The 19,480-nt window shown below is 37.6% G+C and overlaps 1 long non-coding RNA gene across 1 annotated transcript; it reads right to left on the reverse strand.

Annotated features, from left to right (window-relative positions):
* Window positions 1-542: 542 nt before the first annotated feature.
* Window positions 543-17,628, reverse strand: LOC107689341 (uncharacterized). The gene is made up of 3 exons (XR_001634325.1): window positions 17,395-17,628; window positions 4,335-4,442; window positions 543-715 (listed from the first exon to the last, which is right to left on the reverse strand). It is a non-coding gene; the product is annotated as an uncharacterized LOC107689341 (long non-coding RNA).
* Between the last annotated feature and the right edge of the window lie 1,852 nt (window positions 17,629-19,480).

The raw sequence follows: 19,480 nt of genomic DNA on the forward strand, positions 1-19,480 counted from the left end.
CATTAAAAGTTGCTATAATACATTTTTATTATAAAACTGCCTTATGTGCAATTTAAATGTTTGTTTACAAATCACTTTAATATAGTATTGACAGGGTTTATTGTAGAATTAGTTGAGATTTGAGACTTTTTCCTTGAAAAAACGGACATGTACTGTTCGTGATAGCCTTTATATCCAAACGAATCAATGTCGAATTGAATCGAATCAAATCGCAAGCTTGTGAATCGATATCGAATCAAATCCCCAGCCCTAATCGCCTGTTAAATCGTGTTTAGGTGAAGAGACGGATGGACATAATAATGGTTTGCAAGCTGACGGCACTACACACTATATACTCCACACTTGTTTTCTTGACCTTTTCTTCAGCTTGTTGCTGACATTCTGTTCGTTAGTTCAACACAATCAATTCACTGCAGCTCCATTAGCATTCATTCTGCGTCTCTGAGTCTCCTTGAGCTGCTCGACCTGAAAACGGCCCGAAACATCCCCTGACATGAGCCTTAAAGCCGACGATCAGTCACACAAACAGAAGTGCATGTGTTATATGTGTGTTATATGTGTGTTATATGTGCGTTATATGTGCGTTATATGTGTGTTATATGTGTGTTATATGTGCGTTATATGTGTGTTATAAAGCCTGACTCACCCTGAGCTTCACTGTTCTCCTCACAAATCTTCTTCACAGCAGCCACACCCTCCGCTTGATTACGTGAGGCTGAAAGTTTGGGAAGAAATGCCGGATTAGCTGCCGTTTTTATGACATCAAATTTGCATGTGTTTTTATGCATAAAAATTGCAAAAAATAGCAGCAGTGACAGACTCATTAATTGTTCAATATTTGTCCATTTTGAGATTTTCAGCACACTTGACTGATGAATATTAGTAGACAAAAATCTCCTGTATAGACAGTCTTGCATACACTGCAGCATAGTACTGTATGTTATCATGTATATTCTATATAGTATTTATTGACTTGCAATTAAATGTGTATGCATATGTCCATTGTTATTATAGACTGAAACTAAAATTAAAACAATAACAACCCATTTTTGTTACTTGAAATAAAATAAAGATTAACTGAAATAAAATATAGGCTATTTTGTTTTCCAGCTAGCTGCCAAGGAAACATTCATTCTAATTTAGTTTAACTTGATGTACTAAAATAACTAAAACTGAAATAAAAACTAATAAAAACTATATAGACATATATATAAAAAAACTACTTAAAGTGACAAAAACACAAACAAAATTACTAAAACTTTAACTAAAATTAAAAGGAAAACTGAAAATATAAAAATAAAAACTGATCCAAAATATTAATAAAATCTACGATAGTATCTCAATGGTGCTAAAATAACACTTCATATATCTATATCTGTGTTTTGTAGTACATTTTTTTAAGTTTCATAGTAAACTCATTATTTATGCATTATTGATGGATCTGGAACAGCCACTGAAAACCCCACTTCAGTTCAGGGTTATTTAGTATCATAGTTTTTATTGATATTTTAAATTAGTGTTTATTTTAATATTTTCTTTTTTAATATTTAAAAAAATATTTTTGTTAAAGTTTTAGTAATTTTGTTGTGTTTTTGTCATTTTTATTAGTTTTTGTTTTCTTTTTTTATATGTCTATAAAGTTTTGATTAATTTTTATTCCAGTTTTAATTTTAGTTATTTCGGTACATCAAGATAAACTAAATAAAAATGAGAAATGTTGCCATGGCAACTAGCTGAAATAAAATAAATATTTTTTAATATTTTATTTTAGAGTTTATTTTATTTCAAGTAACAAATTGTTTTATAATAACCCTGTTTCTATCAACCACAAATTGAAACCTTTTGCATGCTGAACGTGTCATACAATGTAAAAAAGCTGTAAACAAATCAACTGCATGGTAAATAACAGTTACGTGTGCTTCATTATCTGTATTTTACAGTGGCATCAAATGCAGCTCATTCAAACAGAATTTCATAACTTTTAATAAAAATTGTATAATCTTAAGCATATCGATATTGTAACTACAATACAGAAACTTCACTATCAGAGTCTCAATAAGAGTAGTTGGTCATTAAGAACACAGCCCAAAGGCAGTAATTTGCCAGGTAATATTTCTGGCTTCTGGGAATTAAAAGTATAACCTAATTATCTGCTCCTATTAACTGTGCTGACGCCGAGGGAGCGCAACCAGACACTGTACCAAAAAGCACTGCACTTTGATTTTAAGAGCTCATAAAACTGCTTCAAATCCAAAATCTACATATCAGAAAATAAATTTGCCAAAATTAATGTTTTATGTTGCAGAACTTAGAATAATACAATGACTGCGTGACTATGTTGAATTTCTATGAATTCTTCAATCCTGAATTTTGCACAGTCATGTGTAGAATCTCCCCGTGTGTTTTATTAAAAGCTCTTGAAGTGCCACAGAGAAAAATCGCTCCAGCTGGCACAGATGTGAGAGACCATCATCAGATCTCTTCCTCTGAATGTTGTATAAATAAACACATTATAACAGATAACAATCAGCAGGTATGAAATCTGTGATAGATTACAGCTGCATTTTGATGGAATATTCATAACCACATATCCATATTTGTTTCTGAAACACGAAAAGGCAATGTTATCTGCACACCCTTTAACTAGAAAAGGATTTTTTTTCTGGATATATTTAATGATAAAAGCTCAGTTTAGTTTTCTTGAATTGTACTACCATATATTACATGCATAAATAATTTCAAGACCTTTAGCTCACTTGACTTGACTGAGGATTTCGACTCAGGATTTAGATTGTATCGTAGTACTGAGACTGCTCTTATCAGAGTTACAAATGACCTGCTCTTATCATCTGATCGTGGTTGTATCTCTCTATTAGTGCTACTGGATCTTAGCACTGTGTTTTACACCATCGACCACAACATTCTTTTGAGTAGACTACAAAATTATGTTGACATTAATGGAATTACATTGTCATGGTTCAAATCGTACTTATCTGACCGTCATGAAGAGGTATCATATCGATCACAAGTGCAGTATGGAGTACCACAAGGCTCAGTACTAGGACCGTTGCTTTTCAAGCATTACATGTTACCCTTGGGAGATATCATCAAGAAACATGGTATTAGCTTTCACTGTTATGCTGATGATACTCAGCTCTATATTTCTTCACGGCCCAATGAAACATACCAATTCGCAAAACTAACGGAATGCATAGCTGATATAAAAAACTGGATGACAAGTAATTTCCTACTGCTAAATTCTGAAAAAACTGAGGTTTTACTTATCGGACCAAAATCCTCTGCATATAATAATCTAGAACACTGTCATTTCTTAATTTTTCACCATCAGTTAGGAACCTAGGTGTGCTATTTGATAGCAACTTTTCCATTGAAAGTCATGTTTCTAGCATTTATAAAATCGCATTTTTCAATCTAAAAATATATTTAAATTACGACCTATGCTCTCAGTGTCAAATACAGACATGTTAATTCATGCGTTCATGACCTCAAGGTTAGATTATTGTAATGCTTTATTGGAAAACCCACAATTCTTTCAATTAAATTTTTTGTTAATATTTTGAATTAGTTTTTATTTTTATGCTTTATTTTAATATTTTAATTATAGTTAAAGTTTTAATAATTTTGTTGCACATTTTTGTAATTCTATTAGTTTTTTTTTAATATGTCTATATAGTTTTCATTCATTTTTATTTCAGTTTTAGATTTAGTTATTGTAGTACATCAAGATAAACTAATTTAAAATGATAAATTCTGTTTTGGCAACTAGCTGAAAAAAAATAAGTTTATTTTATTTTAAAGTTGAATAAAATCATATATTAATAATATATTAATAGAACATACCATTAATGTAATGATTAAATGTTAAATAATTAAATTATTTATTTTAAATTAATTTTATTTTTTAATAAGTTTTTTTTTCTATTCTATATATTTAAGTGCATTTCAGTTAAAGATCATTTTACTTCAAGTTACAAAAATTGTTTTATGGTTTTCGTTTTAGTTAACTATTATAACCTTGTTTTTGGTATATTTGTGTTATGTCACAAAAAGACTTATTTTTCTGGATACTGGATGACAAATGCTCAGTTTAGCGCTTCTTAAATTGTACTACCATACATTACATGTATAAATCAAAGCCAGACTCAAATGCCACACTCAGACGTCTGAAAGGCACTGTAATCTTATTTTAACATCCTAATAACATTTTCTGAGGCTTAATGACACAATGCAACCTGACTTTTGTCATTTCTGCAGACCAGAGGCACAGAGCTCAATGCCTGTGGAGTGTATTATGATAACTGATGGTACTTTACCTATTATGACATAAACTCCCAGATTCGTCAGCTGTCTGACCGTCTCATAGCCGAGTCCTTTGGCGCCGCCCGTCACTATAGCAATCTCGCCATTCTGTTTGGGCAAAACTGTGAAATAAAAAACAAAGCAAATGAACAGTGTTGTCTGTCATTCAGATACGCAGCATCTAAAACTAGATCAGTTTTGTATAAACCTCTTCAGCCATACAATGGTACATTTCATTGTTGTTTTTTCGAGAAAAATGTGGCTTAACCGTCATGTTGACAGGATTTTTGTTTTCTGAGCTTATGCACCTCAGTTTTGGAGTGAATATTGCCAAAATTATCCCCAAATAATGCTTTTTTCACTCATAAACTGAGGTGCATGAGCTCAGATCAATGAGGCCTGCGATCAATCAGTTCCTAAAAGAAACACAAAACCTGCTGATTGAAAGAAAATAAGCTGATAAAAAGATTGAATCCAAGATTCGGTGATAATACAGCATAACAAGAGATTTACAAGCAATTTTTAAAAAGCTAGTGATTTTGTTAATTAAGTCTGTTAATTAAGGTTTGAATCAGGGTTTTCTGAAAGAAAGGCATGATAACTACATGATTTTAGCGTCACGTCATTACAAGCACAGCTCACCCCAAGTCCTGCTAAAATTTCTGTCGCTGAGTTACCCAGGTAACAAATTTAGGTTATAAGAACGTTGTGGGAACATTGTTTTAAAATGTTTCTGAAACATTGACAGGATATCACACCATAGCAATCACCCAGAACACCCTAGCAACCACCTAGCAACACCCAAACAGCCACCCAGAACATCTTAGCAACCGCCTAGCTATGCCTTAACAACCACCCAGAATGCCTTAGCAACCGTGTAGCAACACCCTAGCTACCACCCATGATACCCTAGCAATCGCATAGCAACACCATAGCAACCACCCAGAACATCTTAGCAACCGCCTAGCTATGCCTTAACAACCACCCAGAATGCCTTAGTAACCGTGTAGCAACACCCTGGCTGCCACCCAGGATACCATAGCAACCGCATAGCAACACCCTAGCAACCACCCAGAACATCTTAGCAACCACCTAGCTATACCTTAACAACCACCCAGAATGCCTTAGCAACTGTGTAGCAACACCCTAGCTACCACCCATGATACCCTAGCAATCGCATAGCAACACCATAGCAACCACCCAGAACATCTTAGCAACCGCCTAGCTAAGCCTTAAACACCAACCAGAATGCCTTAGCAACCGTGTAGCAACACCCTAGCTACCACCTATGATACCCTAGCAATCACATAGCAACACCATAGCAACCACCCAGAACATCTTAGCAACCGCCTAGCTATGCCTTAACAACCACCCAGAATGCCTTAGCAACCGTGTAGCAACACCCTAGCTACCACCTATGATACCCTAGCAATCGCATAGCAACACCATAGCAACCACCCAGAACATCTTAGCAACCGCCTAGCTATGCCTTAACAACCACCCAGAATGCCTTAGCAACCGTGTAGCAACACCCTAGCTACCACCTATGATACCCTAGCAATCGCATAGCAACACCATAGCAACCACCCAGAACATCTTAGCAACCGCCTAGCTATGCCTTAACAACCACCCAGAATGCCTTAGTAACCGTGTAGAAACACCCTGGCTGCCACCCAGGATACCATAGCAACCGCATAGCAACACCCTAGCAACCACCAAACAACAACTAATAAAACCCTAGCAACCACCCAGAACACCTTAGCAACACCCTAGCAAACACTCAGAACACCCTAGCAACCACCCAGAACACCTTAGCAACACCCTAGCAACCACTCAGAACACCCTAGCAACCACCCAGAACACCTTAGCAACACCCTAGCAAATTTCTAGCAACCACTCAGAACACCCTAGCAACCGCCAAAGCATTACTATAGTTCTCTTACATTCTTATTATTCTTCCACACAAAATTTTGGCGTGCTACTCCCGCACCGTTTGTCGTAGACCCATGAATGAGGTTTCAAATCGACCGGCTCATTGCGGAGAGGTGTGCTTTATCATTTCTAAATGATTGGACCTACGATGTTCGCACAGCAGACGAAAAAGCGGGCAAAAATACCCCATAGACATGCATTGACGGAATTTTCGTGAATTTGAATCTCACACACACACACGGCCTTAGAAACCCCTTCTCTCCCTCTCTCTCTAACTCTCTCTCACACTCACTTGACTTACCTTTTCAAGTAACCAATAAGTAATGACCTATAATCTTCATAGCCACACCCTAGCAACCACTTACAGCACCCTAGCAACCACCCCATAGACTTCCATTCAAACAGATCAAAAGGGATATCTTTGGATAGAAGTGTCCAGTTTTCTCGATTATTATCTTATTTGAAGGTCACAGAAACGTTTCCTAAAACATTGTACTAACTTTATCCTCACCCAAAATATAGTGTTATTTGAGCGTTTATTTTTTTTATATTCTAAGAATGTTAAAATGTCCGGTTTTCTTGTTGTGATTATATCGTTATTTAAAGGTTACAAAAACGTTTCTTAGAACGTTCATCACGTACAGGACATATTTTTTTCAGCTAACAAATAACGCTCTTAGAATCTTGGCTAACGATCTGGGAAGGTTCTCTCAGAGTAATGAACAAACATGTAACGTTAATAAAACGTTTGTTCACAGTTATCTGGACTTTAATAATGTTCTCAAATGCTAGCACAAAAACATTATTCATACATTATTCACATTACTTTTTTTTTTTTTATGTTTTGGTCGGACGTTCATCTAAAGTTTTTTAAAATGTTACTACTTGTTTCAGAACTTTCAGAGAACATTCAAAAGTAACATTCGCATAATGTTTGCAAAATGATCTTAAAGTGACAGTTCACCCAAAAAATTAACATTTTGTCATCATTTACTCTCCCTCACGTTGTTCCAAACCTGTATAAATGTATTTCTTCTGCTGAACACAAAAGAAGCTGTGATGAAGAATGTTGGTAACCAAACAGTTGCTGGTTGACTTCTATAGTATTTTTTTTATTCTAAACTATGGAAGTCAATGGCTACGAATAACCTTAGGGTGAGTAAATGATCACAGAATTTTCATTTTTGGGTGAACTCTCACTTTAAAGTTCATATAAACAAGAATATGAACATTCAATTTCAAAACATTCAATTTTTTAAATGTGTAAAAATGTTTTTTCTTGGTTATGTGAACGTTAAAGACAACGTTAAGGGGAATGCCACATTTTCATTCACAACTATTCTGCAAACATTATGGGAATGTTACTTTTGTACATTCATCAGTAATAACAACAGAAGATTCTCATAATGTTTTCAAATTGATAGAATGGAATGTTCTCGAATATATCCAAGAAACATTCTCAATAGATTAAACACGTAAAAAACATGCAGAAATAACGGTTTCAAAATGATACAATGTTCCACTAATGTTCCCATAACCAAGAAAAAACATTCTGTAAATATATATATATATATAAAGGGTATTTTAAAGATTGAGAGAACATTCAAATGTAACATTCTCGTAATGCTTTCAAAATTATAGAATTGAATGTTTCTCTAACATTCACATAACCAAGAAATGTTCCTAATACATAAAAAACTGGATGCTTTCAACATTTAAAAAAACATTCATAAATAACATTTTCATAATGGTTTCGAAATGATCAAATGGAACATTCGCATAACCAAAAAAAAAGTTTAAATGTTGAGAGAACATTCTAATGTAACGTAATGTAACGTTCTCATAACATGTTCACAATGATAGAATGGAACGTTCCTCTAACATTCACATAACCAAGAAGAAACATTGGTAACACTTTACTTAAAGCCTTTATGTATAATGCATCATAAAAGTAGTTTTAATGCATTAATTATGCTTTGTAATACACCTTATAATGCATTATACAGTCTCATGAATAATTGTAACCACACATTATAACACTTATCAATTCATTGTTGCACTATGCATTTTAAATTCGGTTATAATTATTTACGACAAGATATAATGCATCACAATGCATAATAATGAATAATTATGAATAATGAATGAATAATGAATAACAATGAATAATTATAATGCATTATTCCCTTTAATAACCCTTTATAATGCATTATACATAAAGGCTTTAAGTGTTACCGAAACATTCTTAATAGGAAAAAAAAAAAGATGTTTTGAACATTTAAAAACATTCAGAAATGACGTTTTTATAACTTAATGGGAATGTTAGACTGAGAGAAACTCAAGAATCGAGATGAATTTGTCATGAAACTCATTTGATTCCTTCACCAGATCTTGCTGTCATGTGATGCATGAGGGATTTGTTTTAGGCTTAAATTATTTCTCCATGCCACTGACTAAAAATCAAACCTATTTCAGAGATCTGTAAGGTCTGAATTGATCTGTTTAAACCAGTGTTATTTTAGTACATTGATGTACTATTATTAATATTTTGAGTTCGTTTTTATTTTTATATTTTCCATTTTAATTTTAGACACTCTGCTTGTTTTTTGTCATGTTTATTAGTTTTTTGTTTTTAATATGTATGTATTAGGGTTTATTCCAGTTCAAAGTTAAACTAAATGAAAATAAGAAATGGCAACTATAGCTGAAATAAAGTAAGTTCATAGCGTATATTTGTACATTTTATTTCAGTCAATGTTCATTTTGTTTCAAGTAAATTTTTTATGGATTCAGTTTTTGTTTTTGTTACCAATAAACTGTTGAAGTTTATCCTCTGAATTGAGATGGGAATATAAGCAGAATGACATTGTCGTGAGATGCAATGTTTCTTTTAATGTAAGAATTGAGATATACTATTACAATTTTATTAATATTTTGAATTAGTTTTCTTTTTTCATTTTAATTTTAGTTAAAGTTTCAGCAATTTTGTTGTGTGTTTTTGTCATTTTATTATTTTTTTGTTTTGTTTGTTAAGTTTGTATTCATTTTATTTCAGTTTTAGCTATTTTATTACAAGTTAATATGAGAAATGGCAACTAGTTGAAAAAAAAGTTTATTTTTATTTAAAGTAATGAAAATGTTTTTTATGGTTTTAGTTTTTGTTAACTATTAACAATTAATCCTGGGATTAACATTAGTTATGATTAAAGGTGGTTAACCAAGACACATTGCCATTTACATCTGACATTAATGTGCGTCTCAAACGTTTATACCAGGTGTAAAATGCAGGTTTTGTAAAGCAACATTAAGACCTTTTTCAGACCAAGTAAAGAAAATAATTTAAAGCCATGACTTTAAGACTTTCTGCTCTAATTTGAGACCTTTTTAATCCTTAATTTGAGCAAATTAAGAGTTTTTAAAACCTGTAGAAACCCTGAAACAGGCCCAATATATTGCGGCATCATCCCAATATACCTGTTACGGACACTTTTCCTCTCTCTCAACACTAGCTAAAAATAAAATCTCATGTGTGCAATGCAAACGCATGGAACCAAACAGAGCAATTCTAATCAAATTCAAATCTGAATTATATCTGTTTCCGCAAACAGGCAGTTAAAGATGTAACTTTGCATAACAGTTGACTCATATCTATTTATAACCCCGCATCCATGTCTGACTTTATTATATCTTCCGTGTCATGCAGCAGCTTGTGTGGAAGCATTACGACTGACAGCTAAAAGTGAGCGTTTGGCGGTTTCGCAGGAGAAACATGGACGCTTCAGATTCCTCCCGAGAGAAGCCTTCCTGGCCCACTTTCTATGATTGCCACTCTATTACATTTCCAGGAGTTCCTTATCTGCCATCCATCCCACCAAACACAACCTCCCTGCCGTCAGTCCAGGGCAGAAACACACTCTTATAGAGAAATGACTTATCCTGCACCAAGATGTATTCAAATGATATTGTGTGTATTAGTGCCGCCCACTTTTTCAGCAGCATTGGTTCTGTAAGTATTTTGCCCATAGGGATTTAAAAAAAGTCTTCATTAAAGCGCTATAAGACACGAACCAAACCAACCAGCTACGAGGAGAATCACAACATTAAAATCTTTGATTTGAAGAAAGTACATGAAAATCGGACAAAGACACAAGATAAAAAACTTAAAGGCACAATATGTAAATTTTTTTTATTAAAATATCCAAAAAAACACTATAACAGTGTTATATATTTTGCTGACTTGTGTACTTACATTATCCCAAATATTTTGAGGAATGTTTAAATCCAGAGAAATAAGCAATTTTAACTAGTGACACGGACCGTGTCCACAGTGTCATTGTGTCGCCTGCCAATGATGTCATAACCCCGCGATTTCCGGTTTTGTTTTGTAGAAAACATGGAAACACCAAAGACGCTTTAATATGTTGTGTGTTTTAATAGACCGGTGACGACCGCACAGAGTAGCATTATAACAGAACTTTCAAATGTATATAGTATGATAAAACAGCGATGCTTTACCCCACATACGCACGACCGGAAGCAGCGGAAGCCGTCGACTGTGGCATAATAAAAGCACCGCTGCTTTGCCCCACATACGCACGACCGGAAGCAGTAAACCTTTCAAGACAGACCTGCTTTGTGATCTTTGACTCCGCTGATTTACCCCACATACGCACGACCGGAAGCAGCGAAAGCGGTCGACTGTGGCATAATAAAAGCTCCGCTGCTTTACCCCACATATGCACGACCGGAAGCAGCGGAAGCGCTCGACTGTGGCATAATAAAAGCTCCGCTGCTTTACCCCACATATGCACGACCGGAAGCAGCGGAAGCGCTCGACTGTGGCATAATAAAAGCTCCGCTGCTTTACCCCACATATGCACGACCGGAAGCAGCGGAAGCGCTCGACTGTGGCATAATAAAAGCTCCGCTGCTTTACCCCACATATGCACGACCGGAAGCAGCGGAAGCGCTCGACTGTGGCATAATAAAAGCTCCGCTGCTTTACCCCACATATGCACGACCGGAAGCAGCGGAAGCGCTCGACTGTGGCATAATAAAAGCTCCGCTGCTTTACCCCACATATGCACGACCGGAAGCAGCGGAAGCGCTCGACTGTGGCATAATAAAAGCTCCGCTGCTTTACCCCACATATGCACGACCGGAAGCAGCGGAAGCGCTCGACTGTGGCATAATAAAAGCTCCGCTGCTTTACCCCACATATGCACGACCGGAAGCAGCGGAAGCGCTCGACTGTGGCATAATAAAAGCTCCGCTGCTTTACCCCACATATGCACGACCGGAAGCAGCGGAAGCGCTCGACTGTGGCATAATAAAAGCTCCGCTGCTTTACCCCACATATGCACGACCGGAAGCAGCGGAAGCGCTCGACTGTGGCATAATAAAAGCTCCGCTGCTTTACCCCACATATGCACGACCGGAAGCAGCGGAAGCGCTCGACTGTGGCATAATAAAAGCTCCGCTGCTTTACCCCACATATGCACGACCGGAAGCAGCGGAAGCGCTCGACTGTGGCATAATAAAAGCTCCGCTGCTTTACCCCACATATGCACGACCGGAAGCAGCGGAAGCGCTCGACTGTGGCATAATAAAAGCTCCGCTGCTTTACCCCACATATGCACGACCGGAAGCAGCGGAAGCGCTCGACTGTGGCATAATAAAAGCTCCGCTGCTTTACCCCACATATGCACGACCGGAAGCAGCGGAAGCGCTCGACTGTGGCATAATAAAAGCTCCGCTGCTTTACCCCACATATGCACGACCGGAAGCAGCGGAAGCGCTCGACTGTGGCATAATAAAAGCTCCGCTGCTTTACCCCACATATGCACGACCGGAAGCAGCGGAAGCGCTCGACTGTGGCATAATAAAAGCTCCGCTGCTTTACCCCACATATGCACGACCGGAAGCAGCGGAAGCGCTCGACTGTGGCATAATAAAAGCTCCGCTGCTTTACCCCACATATGCACGACCGGAAGCAGCGGAAGCGCTCGACTGTGGCATAATAAAAGCTCCGCTGCTTTACCCCACATATGCACGACCGGAAGCAGCGGAAGCGCTCGACTGTGGCATAATAAAAGCTCCGCTGCTTTACCCCACATATGCACGACCGGAAGCAGCGGAAGCGCTCGACTGTGGCATAATAAAAGCTCCGCTGCTTTACCCCACATATGCACGACCGGAAGCAGCGGAAGCGCTCGACTGTGGCATAATAAAAGCTCCGCTGCTTTACCCCACATATGCACGACCGGAAGCAGCGGAAGCGCTCGACTGTGGCATAATAAAAGCTCCGCTGCTTTACCCCACATATGCACGACCGGAAGCAGCGGAAGCGCTCGACTGTGGCATAATAAAAGCTCCGCTGCTTTACCCCACATATGCACGACCGGAAGCAGCGGAAGCGCTCGACTGTGGCATAATAAAAGCTCCGCTGCTTTACCCCACATATGCACGACCGGAAGCAGCGGAAGCGCTCGACTGTGGCATAATAAAAGCTCCGCTGCTTTACCCCACATATGCACGACCGGAAGCAGCGGAAGCGCTCGACTGTGGCATAATAAAAGCTCCGCTGCTTTACCCCACATATGCACGACCGGAAGCAGCGGAAGCGCTCGACTGTGGCATAATAAAAGCTCCGCTGCTTTACCCCACATATGCACGACCGGAAGCAGCGGAAGCGCTCGACTGTGGCATAATAAAAGCTCCGCTGCTTTACCCCACATATGCACGACCGGAAGCAGCGGAAGCGCTCGACTGTGGCATAATAAAAGCTCCGCTGCTTTACCCCACATATGCACGACCGGAAGCAGCGGAAGCGCTCGACTGTGGCATAATAAAAGCTCCGCTGCTTTACCCCACATATGCACGACCGGAAGCAGCGGAAGCGCTCGACTGTGGCATAATAAAAGCTCCGCTGCTTTACCCCACATATGCACGACCGGAAGCAGCGGAAGCGCTCGACTGTGGCATAATAAAAGCTCCGCTGCTTTACCCCACATATGCACGACCGGAAGCAGCGGAAGCGCTCGACTGTGGCATAATAAAAGCTCCGCTGCTTTGGAGCCGTGTGTCGCGCTCGTTCAGCGCCTTATTTCGTTTCGACGGCTTTCAGCCTCACCCTGCTTCATTCTACTATGTTAATAAATCATTAGCTCATTCATGAACATGATTTCTGCCCGAGTCCCATCGGATTGCATCGGCTGTGGGGATGAAGACCACAACTCCCATGATTCCACACTCAGTCATGCCGTCATCAAACTACACCTTTGTCTCTTTGTTTATTTTGAATACGCGCTCTCTATCGGCAAAAAATTACATATTGTGCCTTTAATGGCTTTAACTCTCTAGTGCTGTTCACGTGTTGGTCAAAATTTATTGCAATGAAACTAATATACCATATTTTAGTTCAAAAATCTTTCTTATTTAATATTTTGTATTTTTAGGTGATTTTATGGTACTAAATTATATTTATGGAATAGTTATGATGCATTTATTAACGGTTTTTTAACTTTTTGAGCATAGACCTGAAAACAAAAATTCCAACTTTATCATAAATCTTGAATGCTTTGGAGCACAGACTTAAGTTTGGTCTCTTTTTAAAGGAGACACTTGCCAGATTATTGCTGATGTGAAAAAAGTAAAAATTATTATTATGAAAAATTTTATATAAAATATATATTTTCCAAAATATGCATGAAACACTGCATGAAAATCAAAGACATAAATCTAAACAAGTTGTGTTCCGAATTTGAGGTTGATATCACAAAAAAGTGAGATTTTGTTTGGACGCAGAAATTCACTTCCCATTCATTTCCAATGCGCTCATTTTGACGGCGAAGAGTACAGGTGGTGAGGCCTTTACCAAGTTTTGTACAATTTCGATAAATGAAAAATTCTATAAAACAAAATGCAAAGTTTTTCTGTCAAAAATGACCGAACAGCGCCAGATGGTTAATTTGGGAAAGAACTACAATCCCATGAAGCATTGCAAATGACATTAATCAAAATAAAACGAAAGAGAAATATTAAACTATTCATTGAAAGTTGTTGGTTTTAATCTATAGAAACGATTTATTTTAAGTTCATTGCAAAATATGCACATATAAACAAATAATTTCTCAATTTCACCATTTGGAATGGGCGGAGCTAAAGATTTCTTTTGGCATGCTTTGCTTGCCGCGACTCTCTGATTGGTGGATTTTTCAGTACAGCATCATGAGTAATGCAGTTTATCACCACAAATTAAATTATTAAACACAATTATTTAAAAAATAAGTTGAATTAATGCGAACAGATGGATTCAATAAAAGCACATACAACCTCAAAGCTCACAAAGCAGGTCTGTCTTGAAAGGTTTAGTTTTGGAGGATTCAATTAATTAAGGCTTTTAGAGTAAAAATAAAAGTTCTACCATCATTTACTCGCCTGATGTCATTCAATATCTGTATGTGTTTTACAGAAGGCTTTTTTGGCATAATGTTTGAGCTTTGTGTCATGCACTCTTAAAAATAAAGGTTCTTTATTGGCATCAATGGTTCCACGAAGAACCCTTATAGTGGAAAAAGGTTATTAAAATGTTCTTTACACTAAGAAAACTGTTCACCGAAAGGTCCTTTGGGCCAAAATATGGCATCACTGCAAAAACACCCTTTGGGAAGCTTTATTTTCATGAGTGTACGAGGCTCCACATGACAATAATACCATAAACATAGTCCATTATACCTGTGCACTATATTCTTCTGAAGAAACACAATAGCTCAGTGTGAGGGACAAACTGAAATTTAAGCCGTCATGTTCCTCAAATACTGTAAAGCCAGATTTATGACACCAGGAGACTAAAATGTAGTGCACAAGTTACATAGACTACTTTTATGACGCTTTTCAATTCTAATAAATTATGATTTGCGACTTTACGTTTACAGTATGTGCATGTTATATATATTTTTTAAATTGTGCAGTGTTTAGGGTTAGAGGCTCAAGTATATCAGTTGAATATTTAAAATATGATAAAACATATTGAGGTAAAAGTCACTTGCATATTTTGCATCATTCAAACTTGTGAAACTATCCGATTGCCAAGGCTTTCAGAATCCTCTGAATTGAGATGAGAATGTAAGCACAATTACATTTTTATGGAAGCACGTTACCACCATGATTAAAAAATAAAAAAAATTATAATTGTGACATTTATTTAATCTTGCAGTTTTAAGATTATATCTAGTAATTCTGGCTTTTTTATCAGAATTCTGAATTTACATCTTGCAATTCTGTTTTTTTTTCCTGCAATGGAATAAATAATAAAGTAATTTAGAGACACAAATCTGACTTTTTTTTCGTGCAATTGTGAGTTTATACCTCACAATTTGGCTTTTCTTCTCAGAATTGAGTTTATAGCTTATCTTCTCAGAATTGCGAGATATAAACTCAGAATTGCAAGAAATAAACGTGCAATTATAAGAAAAAAACGTCAGAATTACGACCTTTTTTTCCTCACAATTCTGTCTTTTTTTCTCAGAACTGTGAGATCAAAAGTCTTAATTACCTTTATTATATTGTATCCCGTGAAGGAAATAGGCTTTCGTACATTTTAGTGATGCACGACTACAGCAATGTTTCCTTTACAACACTGCACTGATGCACAAATACAGATGTTTTCATATATAGTCTTACAAAGCATTGCTATTAAGGCGTTGGTTTCTGTAAGGGACTGAATGAAGGAAATGTGATCAAGTGAATTCCCCAACATACCCATCAAAACCTGTTGAGTGACAGACAGACGGCAGGCAGTGGACTAACAGGAGCGTTTGATATGATTTGTCTGGGGATGTTCCTTCTGTCTTTCAGTGTGACACTTAATTCTCTGTCTGTTCCCGTTCCAACCCACTCTGGGAATGACGATGATACCATCACAACTGAGATCCATTCTGCATTTTGCATGTTTTGTTCTTAATTAATACACAAATCAGCACATCTCACTTAAAAGACTTTGACATGTGCATGAATAAATTGGCCCAGATTAATGTCTATTAGTCTGGTGTAAATGCATAAGTGGCTGTGGTGATTAAGGCGTATGAAATGCCATTTTCCTCGTGAACCCTGCTGAGATTAGTTCAACAGTGCTCCTCAAACACACTGCAATTTGTATCTGCCTATTGCATTTTAACCAATAATGCGAGCATGTAGAGCGTGAAATATGCATGGTTCACTCAGAGTTTAGAGCGCCTCAACTCATGCTCATTAACCGAGAGACTAAAGGTATTAAGACAGCAAGGGTAATATTAAAGAAGAGTGTTGTTTATGATCTCTATAGAGAAGAGAAGCAGAAAACCATTGCCCTCGACACGCTGTCTGTCTCCTCAAGTCCCAGAGCTGCAAGAATGCAATGCTTTTAACAAGTTCAAAGAGCACAGACTGCAATAAACTGCTGCAAAGCTGCGGTCAGTCTCAGCGTACCTCAGCTGAACGTTTACGTGCCACAAAAGTGCAAGAATCCGTGCTGAAAACCAAAACATTGGCTGAAAATTAGTATCAAGCATCAAATCTTGTTTACAGTAGATGCATCTAGCAACCTGGGGTAATTAACAGTTTCTTTATTTCCCATAACCTTCGTGCATGAAGATGCTGTTTGTTTGTTTGTTTGTTTGTGTCCGACTTTTGTTTAACTAGTTACTTTTCAACAATGCAATCTGCGTTGAAATGCTTGGGAATTAAAATGTGGCTATTCCTTCACCTTTATGCGCGAATGTAAATCTATTAAACGCAGAACGTTTAATAGATTCATCCCGACGTTCTGCGAATATTCTTTTTAGATGCCTTTTTTTAATAACCGTAACCTAACGTTCCCAGAACGTGCATGGAACCAAAACTGAATGAACATCTAACCGACCTATTCAAATGTTATTTTTCGTGAATAACCGTTCAAGTGCATGTCTTTTCATTCGTAATGAACAAGATGATGATGGTCTGATGAGCCATGGAGTCATTGCAGAGTGACATATGTATCACTTCGCGTGCAATTGCGCGCTATAATAGAAAACGAACGGACGCATAACTTACAAATGATGATTTTTTATCCACTGTTGTGTCACGAAGATAACGTGTGAATGAAGCGCATGCGGACGCGCTTACCGGGGTCACCCTGACTTCTCCGCGGATCCGCAGCTTCGGTCTCCAAAATCAAATGCCGTGATCACAGTCCACGTCTCTGCATATATACCACAGTATCACATAGAGGATGAGCAAAATGGCAAAAATAAACAGAGCTACAAGGATAGCCTTAGTCACTGGTGAGATGAGAGACTGCATTTCAGCAGCCGGCGCACGAGCTCAGCTCAATTCGCAACAGTCCGCCGAGGCGCATGGATGCTCGACCGCCCGCTCGCTCCTCACCATCCGACCAGACCTTCGGCTTTTGACGCTGGGATCTCCCGCACTGACATTTCCCGTCGTTCGTGGTGGAGACGCATCATGAGCGATCCTCTGGAGAAAGCCGGCTGCTCTGGCTCTGCTGTGGAACAGGTTGATTCGCCTTTTTCAACTTCATCAGATGGAATTGTCCATGGAGCCCCGTGTGAAGGGGGGAGACCACGAGATTGACCCTCAATGAAGGAAATTAACAAACAAAAGAACAAAGAGCGCTATGAAGTGTAAAAACTCACATTTGTTTCATTTATGACATAAATACGATTATTATTTTATCTGAGATATTAGTACTATGTGGCCACCGATACAGCTATACTTTCAAGGGTTAATTGTTTCGCAGAATCCAGTTAGCCAAACGTCAACTTTAGACTTTTTTTCTTTAACAAACAATGACTTTCTAAGTAAAACTATAAAGTGTCAAATACTGGCACTTTTTGGTAACGTTCCATCCGATTATGACGCTACTGTTGCCATGGTTACCTGTTCAAGCGATGGCAATTCCCTGTTTGACGCCAGGTAAAATTACGCGACCTGACTGACATGTACTGACTTTCTGAGATATGTTTGTGATTAATAATACTACAAGTGTCAAATAATTGACACGGTTTTGTTAGCGTTTTAGACATACATCGCTCAAGTTGCCTACAGTTGCTATGGTTACCTCCTCAGCAATAGCAATTCCAGTTCGCAAGTGCTTGTTTGACTACAGGTAAAATTATGCATCCTGACTAACTTGTACTGACTTTTTGAGTTACATTTGTGATAAATAACACTATACAATGTCAAATAATGGTAGTGTTTTGTTAACATTTTAGCCGATAAATCACTCAAGTCGTGTACTGTTGCTATGGTTACCTCCTCAGCGATAGCAATTCCAGTTCGCGAGTGCTTGTTTGACGACAGGTAAAATTATGCGTCCTGACTAACTTGTACTGACTGATATATTTGTGATAAATAACACTATACAGTGTTACATAATGGCAGTGTTTTGTTAACATTTTAGCCGATAAATCGCTCAAGTCGCGTACTGTTTAATCCCAGGTAAAATTACTCGCCCTGACTGACTTGTACTGACTTTCTGAGAAACTTTAATGATAAATTAAACTATAAAGTGTCAAATATTGACACTGTTTTGTCGAAGTTACATCCGATGATGACACTTTCGTAAAGTGCTCAAGTAGCGTACAGTTGCTATGGTTACCTTTTCAGCGATAGCAATTTCCGTTTGCAGCCTGTTTGACGACAGGTAAAATTACGCGCCCTGACTGACATGTACTGACTTTCTGAGATATGTTTGTGATAAATAAAACTACAAAGTGTCAATTAATGGCATGATTTTGTAAACATTTTAGCCGATAAATCCTCAAGTCAGTAATGTTGCTATGGTTACCTCCTCAGCATAGCAATTCCAGTTCGCCAGTGCTTGTTTGACGACAGGTAAAATTATGCGTCCTGACTAACTTGTCCTGAATTTTTGAGATACATTTGTGATAAATTAAACTATAAAGTGTCAAATATTGACACTGTTTTGTCAAAGTTACATCCGATGATGACGCTTTCGTAAAGCGCTCAAGTAGCATACAGTTGCTATGGTTACCTCCTCAAGAGATGCAAATTCTGTTCGCAAGCCTCTATATAACGCCATACACACCCCTTGACTTTCTGAGATATGTTAGTTTATGATAAATAAAACTATAAAGAGTCAAATTTTGGCACTGTTGATGATGCTATAGTAAAGCGCTCAAGTCATATACTGTTGCTATGGTTACCTCCTCTGCGCACGAACGAGTAT

Source organism: Sinocyclocheilus anshuiensis, unplaced genomic scaffold, assembly GCF_001515605.1.
Source record: "Sinocyclocheilus anshuiensis isolate Anshui unplaced genomic scaffold, SAMN03320099.WGS_v1.1 scaffold1335, whole genome shotgun sequence".
Classification (NCBI taxonomy): Eukaryota; Metazoa; Chordata; class Actinopteri; order Cypriniformes; family Cyprinidae; genus Sinocyclocheilus; species Sinocyclocheilus anshuiensis.